The sequence below is a fragment of the Hetaerina americana genome, unplaced genomic scaffold (assembly GCF_022747635.1).
Source record: "Hetaerina americana unplaced genomic scaffold, ioHetAmer1.1.p SCAF_15, whole genome shotgun sequence".
In the NCBI taxonomy this organism is placed as follows: Eukaryota; Metazoa; Arthropoda; class Insecta; order Odonata; family Calopterygidae; genus Hetaerina; species Hetaerina americana.
The window spans coordinates 5,076,676-5,084,592 of record NW_027286625.1 but is presented as its reverse complement, the minus strand read 5'-3'; the positions used below and the strand labels follow the sequence as shown (position 1 = coordinate 5,084,592).

At 39.8% G+C, this 7,917-nt stretch overlaps 1 non-coding gene across 1 annotated transcript; it reads left to right on the top strand.

Moving 5' to 3' along the window:
• The first annotated feature begins 6,735 nt into the window (after positions 1 to 6,735).
• Positions 6,736 to 6,808, top strand: TRNAR-ACG (transfer RNA arginine (anticodon ACG)). The gene has a single exon. It is a non-coding gene; the product is annotated as a tRNA-Arg (tRNA).
• Positions 6,809 to 7,917: the final 1,109 nt, after the last annotated feature.

The window sequence follows — 7,917 nt, the reverse complement described above, 5'->3', positions numbered from 1 at the left end:
CCGCGATTTCCTCCATATCCATATTAATGTTCTCCATATTTTATCTTATTTAATTCAGATGGAAATGAATCAAATTACTCTCACAAAGGAAAGAGTCACGGAGGAGCGGGGGTGGGGTGGGTTGAGATCTCTCCCTAAAAACCCCGTCGTCTCTCCATTAACCCCCGTGCCGTCAGCGGCCATGAGGAATCATCGTCCTCGTGCTTCGTGATCGCGGTGCTTGCTGCCTGGCGTGGTTGGTTGCGTTCACCCGCCCACTGCATACGTGGTCTTCGTCGACGTGTGCGCGCGCGCGTATTTCATTCCTCGCTCACCCATCCCCTCTCTCCGATCCCGCGACGGGGCTTTCGGATTTGCGATTGTTCGCAAAAGGTCAGAAAATAAGCTCTCCGTGATTCTTCTTCCGTCAGCCTCATTTTCTCCACCCTTCCCTCCCTATCCCCGTCCGTTTATGCGTGTCTCTCTCTCTCTTTGAATCCAGCCCTGAACTCTCCCGGCCGCGATTTAATTAAAACGAGTGGAATAATTCACGGGGAGCGTTTCGGTTTTCCGGCCCCCGAACTCCCTTCTCTCTCCCTTAGTGCAGCTCCCGCTCCAAGATGAGGAGCGAGTGGGGGCGGAATTTGGTAACTTGACGTTTTGTGCCGCATGCGAAAGCTGTTCCACTCCACAAAATTATTCGCAAGGGAGTAGAATACGTTCCGTTAGTGATTTAAATGCGGACTCTTGATTCTCATTCGTCGAATGTACGAATATATGGTTTTTATTTCACTTGAGGTGAGTGGGCTCTTTCGAAGGTCGGCGAATTTGTTGTACCCATCCCGTTCGTGGATATTTTTTCGAAAACATTTTACCAACGATCTTTCTCATAAGTGAGAGGGAGAGGGAATGGAATGGAAATTATACAAACGATTACGCGTCGGTTCATACCACTTAAAATCTGTTGTGTTGTAAAGCTAACTTTACAAGACAGTCTCAATAGGTCAAAGGTTTTGGGACAAGAAAAAATTGTTTGCTAAGTAAAAATTATTAGGTGTTCATTTATCAGTATTATTTCCGAGTACTTAATGTTATTTGACATTTCGATTATGCACCAACCCAGTTCTATGATGACACAAAATTGTTCTGAAACTTTTCAAATTGCTGAATCACAGGGGAAAACTAGGTGTTTACAAGTTATAATAGTTTTTTATGCTCGTCGCGTTGAAGCAATGCATGGATTCTTCAAAGTGAAATGTCTTATAGGTGGAAATGAATTTATTTTAATTTTATAATTTTCCTTTAAATGTTTACATACCATAAAAAGAATTTAGATTCAATGTTAAATTACAAGAAAAATGTTTTGCTCCATGAGTATTTTTCAACCGTCAAGCAACCAAAATGCAAACCCGATTATAAAACATATGTCTAAAACGTTTTATGACTAGACCAAAACAATTATAGCACGTTTGCCACCCAAATTTATGTTCCGTACTTGACAGATAGCATTCATACAAGATTCAAAACATTTATGCAAGAAAATACTGCACAGATTATTTTCCTTTCCCCAATTGCAGTCTCCGTCTTTCAGAAGGAGTTAATTGAGCTTAACTTGATCATTATAAATAAACATTTACATATTTTAAGCTATGGCAGGTTTTCAGTTAATGCAGATTCTTCCTTTTACAGGGTTTCATTATGGCAGGAAATTGTTCACTTTTCACATTTAAGCTTTTAAAAATCTACCATTCCTTTCCCCGTCAATGAAGAAGAGTATTACATGTATTGCATGCAAGTATTACAAGCATTGTATTGAAAGTATTTCATGCTACGTTTCAGTCCATTTAGACCAAATGCATTGCACCTATTCACCTAAAATTCCTGGATGTATTTCTTGTAACGACTATTTTTTGGTGGAGAATATCGAGTACCCGAAAGAGATTCGACACAATATTGTTAATTGTTCATGACTTTATGAAGTGCATTCGGGAAAGAGGATTGAGGGAAAAGTCGAGAGCAAATGTACGCCAAATAAAAAAAACTTAACTCAATGGTAGTCTGTAAAACTTTATTCTCGTAAATAGTCCATCGTCACCTCGACTTGACAAACTTGAGTCCAGATTAATAAAGAACAGATAGTAACAATTTTACAATTGATAAGTTTAATTGTACGACCGGATTTCGATGTATTACAACATCACACATCTAAACCCAATCGTACAATCAAACTTATCTAGTGGAAAATTGTTACAATCTGTTCTTTATTATGTTCGAATTCCACCACATCCAGCTTGAAACTACTCAATTTGTTTTGCCCAGATTGACTAAAAAGAATAATTTATGTATATATATATGTTTGTTTGGTGGTTACGAGTATACGTAGATATATATATATATATATATATATATATATATATATATATATATATATATATACGTATACGAGTATATGCAGCGACACAACGTATATTCTGTTGAGTCATGGGTCGCTTCCACAAAGTAAATCTGGAAACTAAATCATGTATGTATTAGTCTAGATTGTCTAGATAACTGTCAAAAAATATATAATTTTTAACTATCATAATTTTCCTCCAACTCCCTCCAAGAAATTCCCTTTAATTAATTCACTTAATTGAATCTTTATGCTTCCATCACTAAAAGTTCCATTTTCATTTAGATCGCGTCCCCATTTACTCAATGCCCTCATGTCTTCCATTTGCTTACTTTTGCCAAAATGCTCATTTTCCAGTTCCCCTTCCACAACATTCCTTTAGAGAGTTGAAATTTTACACGGAACCCGAGTTTCCACAAGGCATTGAGTATGTACGTGGTGGCTACTAAATGCACAGTAAAATTCACGTTTATTTTTCCTTTTCCTCGATAGCGATTCATAAATGTATGGGTTTTTGAACCTAAGAATTTTAGTTCTCATTTTGGGAAAAAATGTCAGAAAAAGAATATTGTAATTCACGGAACTAGGGGGCATTAAAACATCTCCCTCTCCTTCAAGTCACGTAAGAAATTTTAAGGCAACATATGGGAGTATTTTCTAAAAAGTGATTCTACGAGCCACCCCAAATACCTATGTATTGGGATAAAATGGAAATTTTAAGTATAAATTAGAAGCTTTATTGAACGAAAAATGACAAAATTTGTCTTAAAAAAGAAGAATATATATATATATATATATATATATATATATATATATATATATAGTATATATATCATAGTGTAGTTGAGTGTCCAAGTTCGTCTGCTAAAAATCCATGTTGATGTAAAAGAAGATAATGCTATGTAAATGCATGTTATTGCATGAATGACTAAATGAATATTCCAGTGAATTCTCCAAGTAATATTAAATGCGACAGAATGTGACAGAAGAGTAAGATTTAGACAACAAAATATTAATTATCAAGGTGATCATCAGACCAACTTCATTGTATGCTAGAGAGATTTCACATTTTAATACGATGTTCAAATTCCGAGTAAGGAATGAGTAATGACTTCATAGGTTTCCAAATATCTCCATATTGGTAACGCAGTCAAATGAAATGCTAGGTAAAACTAGGGAAGAGAAATTTACCAATGGAATCGAATTAATTCGCTTTCGTCCATTCAGCACGGTGTCGAACGTACGTATTAGCCTCCTACTTTGAGTTGATAGTTTCCAAAGATTTCCAAATTTTCAGTTGAATTACGATATTTAACCACCTTCCATGGAATGGACGTTACGATATAGACCATTTTTGACGCCCCTTTCGGAGGAAAAAAAGCCGACACCGATTTAATGACCAATTTTTCTCTACTGGCTAAAAATTATGCATACCTATTTGCAATCTACATCAATTTTACATCTGAAACAAATGCAAAACAAATGGCCTCGGCTGGAGGTCATTATGAAATAAATTGTAGACCGGAAAATCATAATAATCACATTTTCTAAAATCAAACAACACTTAGATACAAGAATATTTTGCGGAAGTATAGTAATTATGAAGTCGTTTAAAATTAGCTTTGGCTACCTGAATGGCTTCGCTCGTTCACCTTTGGCGATAAATTTTCCTCTCGAATATCCCTTCAAATTCTTCTCTCTAAATATTTCCTTCAAGAATGCAAACGTTTATTTGAATGCTGCATAAATTTCCCATCTTACCTTCTGAAATGGCTTTGAATGTCAGTCTCGAACACCAGTAACAAGAAATCACTGTATGATCTGTAGATATTATAATAAAACATCTATCGAAATGAGTCGGAAATAATACAGTTTGACCTAAGAATACTTCGCGCAATTGTGATAACTGTTAAGTTATTTACAAATTTCGGCAACCTCCTCTCTGAACATTTCCTTGAAAATATACGTATCTGCCAGCTGAAAAAATTTCCCACATTCACAGCAAAGGTTTCCTCGGCAATCATATGCAAACACCGATAGTTGAAATCACTACATGGATCGCAGAGCATACAACAATAAAACAATCGCAATGAGTCCGAAATCAAGCAACACTTTTACACACGAATATTTTACTGAATTTAAATAACTATTAGTTAATCTTAAATCGCGGGTACCTGCGCGGTTTCGTTCGTTTACCTTCGGTTATAAATCCTACTCTCTTCCTTCAAAGGGGAACTAATTGATAGTGATTTATAATTCCGGTCGGGAGGAAAGACACGAACCTCTGAAGCTTTGGCCACGAGCCTGATACTTCCTGGCCTGAGCCTTTCATTTCCTCCCACGCACTTTGGCTCGTACGCTCACTCCTCCAACCACACTCCTCCCCCTCCTCCTCTTTGCTCCCCTTCACGCCACGGTGAAAAATTTTTAAAGACCCGCAATTTCTCATCGGAGTGGAATGGAAGCAAAGGAAGACGTAGCGGCCGAGATAGGGCAAGCCGCCGTGGGTTCGCCTGGTGTAATCGCCACCTCTGTTGTTCCCTTTCAATGGGAAACATTCCAATTATATCCTCCTCCACGACACTATAAGCTCCTGTGAATAAATTGCCTGTGACCTTAGGGAGAGTGAGACGGAGGGTTTGCGATCTTTCTTCCCCCCCACCCCCCCCAAAAACACCCCCTGTCGCCTACCCTCCTCCTCATTTGGAACGCGAACTCACCCCAGGACCCTCTTAAAGGACTCCTCCAACTCCCTCCCTCCGCCCGTCCCGCCTCATCCCCCGAAGCGACGGAGAAAATTATCGCTCTCCGGCTTCCGTTTTGCCGAGTGCGACGACTACTGCTGCCGCCGCTAAAGGCAGCGCGTTCTCGGAGCAAAGACCTCGCAATAATTCACGAATCAACAATTATGCAAATCCGAACGCGGGCGGGGTTCGCTCGCGAAGATGAGAGGGGGGAAGACGGGGGGGGGGGAAGCGTGAGTGGGACGTTTGGCAACGATAGCGCGTGAACGAATGCATCGGTTTGCTCGTCGCGTATCTAGGATGCGGGCCAAAACGCGCGTTCTTCAAACAGCAAGGTTGGACTCAGCCGGGAGTCACGCAAATAAACGTGTTGCCCTAGAAGCAGGACTAGGATCGCGGTAAGGGTTAATGAGCACGCCCTGGACCAAATCGATTCAAAGCGGAGACTTTCGATATCGTCTTCAGAATCGAAAGTGTGAGTGACTAGATTGTCCTGCGTCCACGATGTGGCCAATTTCTGCGTTACAGGTCACCCTACAGCATTCTTCATGCCCTGGAATGGAAAATGAGAGACTTGACAGATAAATTTGGCGAAAACTTGAGGAGTACACGGGGAACGATTTACGACAAAATGAAATCTGTGAGGAAACAAAAGGCCAAAGAAGCTTCCTCACTAATGGTTAACTTTAGACACATAGAAAGTGGAAAATGAAATACATACGTAGGCAATAGGGGAAGAATGGAGTAGACAAACGGTTATGAATGGAGTCTGAGATATCGTTTCAAATGGGTAGACATAAAGAATTGGAAAGAACCGATATATCGAGGACCGGCAAGTATCGACGATGCATTACATCACGTGCATTGGCGATATTTATCTTCTTTAAAGAAATATTGACGACCCTCTTACTTCTCCAAAGGCGGCAGTAAATATTAACTGAGGATGTGGATATTACTGCTGTTTAATGTACGATATTTCTAGGTTTATAACCCGCCCTGGTATGACAATCAAATCAGAGGAATCGAATTCCTTCCGATCCTCCCTTGTGTGTCGTGGAAAGATGACGCAACTGTCCTGTCAGTCGGACGGAGTTTAAAATTTTGGACACCTTGGCCGTCTTTTTTCCGGAGCAGACAGCTACTGACGCCAGGTATCTCTATATCCTTTCACTGTTTTCTTAAACTCTTGCATATCATAGTTAATGACGCAAATAACCATAAATTTGGCTTTACTTCGATTCACCAATTGGAAGGATTTTAAGCTAAAAGATATCGGACACACTATTCCTCAGTACGGAAGATGAAATGAAAATCAGACTTAAATATTGTTGTTGAGGGGTGATTCAAGGGGGGATGTATACTGAAAAGACGTTCTGGAAGTGATCCACTCTTGAGAAGATTTGGTCAATAATTAATATGCTAGTCGATTGGTTAAAATGTTTAGTAGCTCTTCTTGTACTAAATTTGTAAAAAGTGATGCATTATTAATAGCTGTAGACAAGTCTAGAAGAGTATGCGTGGACTTAATTGTAGCAGAATAATTTTTCCAAGTAGATCAATATTCTCAACTCAGTTAGTCCTAATTTTCAAATATTTCCTTATTAATAATGGAATCTCAAGGGCCCTGTGGCGCAATGGATAACGCGTCTGACTACGGATCAGAAGATTCCAGGTTCGAATCCTGGCAGGGTCGAAATTTTTGCCGGTCCCGATGTTAGATTTCCTGCCTGCCACCTAAGAAGTCGCGAATTCGATTCAAACCCAGACTTTCCTCCATCCATTGGTCATTTTGGTTGTCTTCATTGTTATGTATTTCATGGGTAATGCCATGGGTGGAAGAAGAGGCATAAATGTAAGATATTAAATATTTTTTTATATTATATACTAATTTGATATCGTTTATTTTATATGGGCTTAGAAATATAGCAGTGATCAGAATTAGGTCTTGGGTTCGTCAAAATCCTACCCTGGTGGGTAGATCACTTTTAATAATGTATAATTTATTGCTCACCCTGTTTCCTTAGAAGGAGCCTGATATGTTTACCTTGAGTGTAACGAGGTACGTCCTGAACATTGCGTATACCTGCGTGATATATATGCACGTGCCCGAAGATGTATTTCCCTGGTTTCGGTGTCGCGACTGCGTTTAGCCGTCGGGAGGCAGGGAGGCGGTGGAGGAAAATATGGAAGAGAGGAGGGAGGACGGAAGTGGGGAGGGAAGAGAAGGAGGGGGAAGGGGAAGCGGCACGGCTGAGGGCGGATTAATCCTTGGGGCGCCTACGCAGCCTGTTTCGGGAGCGAGGACGTTATTTCTCAGGGAGCGTCACCCCCCCCTAAAGTCGACCCGCGACGTGAAGGCATGCTAATTCGTTACCGTTTTGCGTCGCATCTTCGTGCCCTACCTTGTGTCTGCATTGTAGAGACGTGCTGCATTATTTCCGATTCGGCGTCATCACTTAAGTGCATTCGATAGATCACTTCTTACTAAAAATATCCATCAAATCGTGTTAATGAGCAAGCCTAAGGGATGGCCAGGAATTCATCTGCTTTGATTACACCAACAGTATCAATTAACTTTTGAATGAAATAAGTATCAGTCATTAATATAAATGGCGTAAGTATTGATGGAATTAAAATAAAATGCATTTACAAAATCACTACTTTTATTTTATTCCCCGAAAAAATGAGAAAGCAACCCAAGTAATAAGTTATTGACTATGTACGAGATGACTCGTATACGTATTATACTATAATCTCTCAACTTGCGCGTTTTAATATTCACCTTTCACCGTTGAAGTGAAA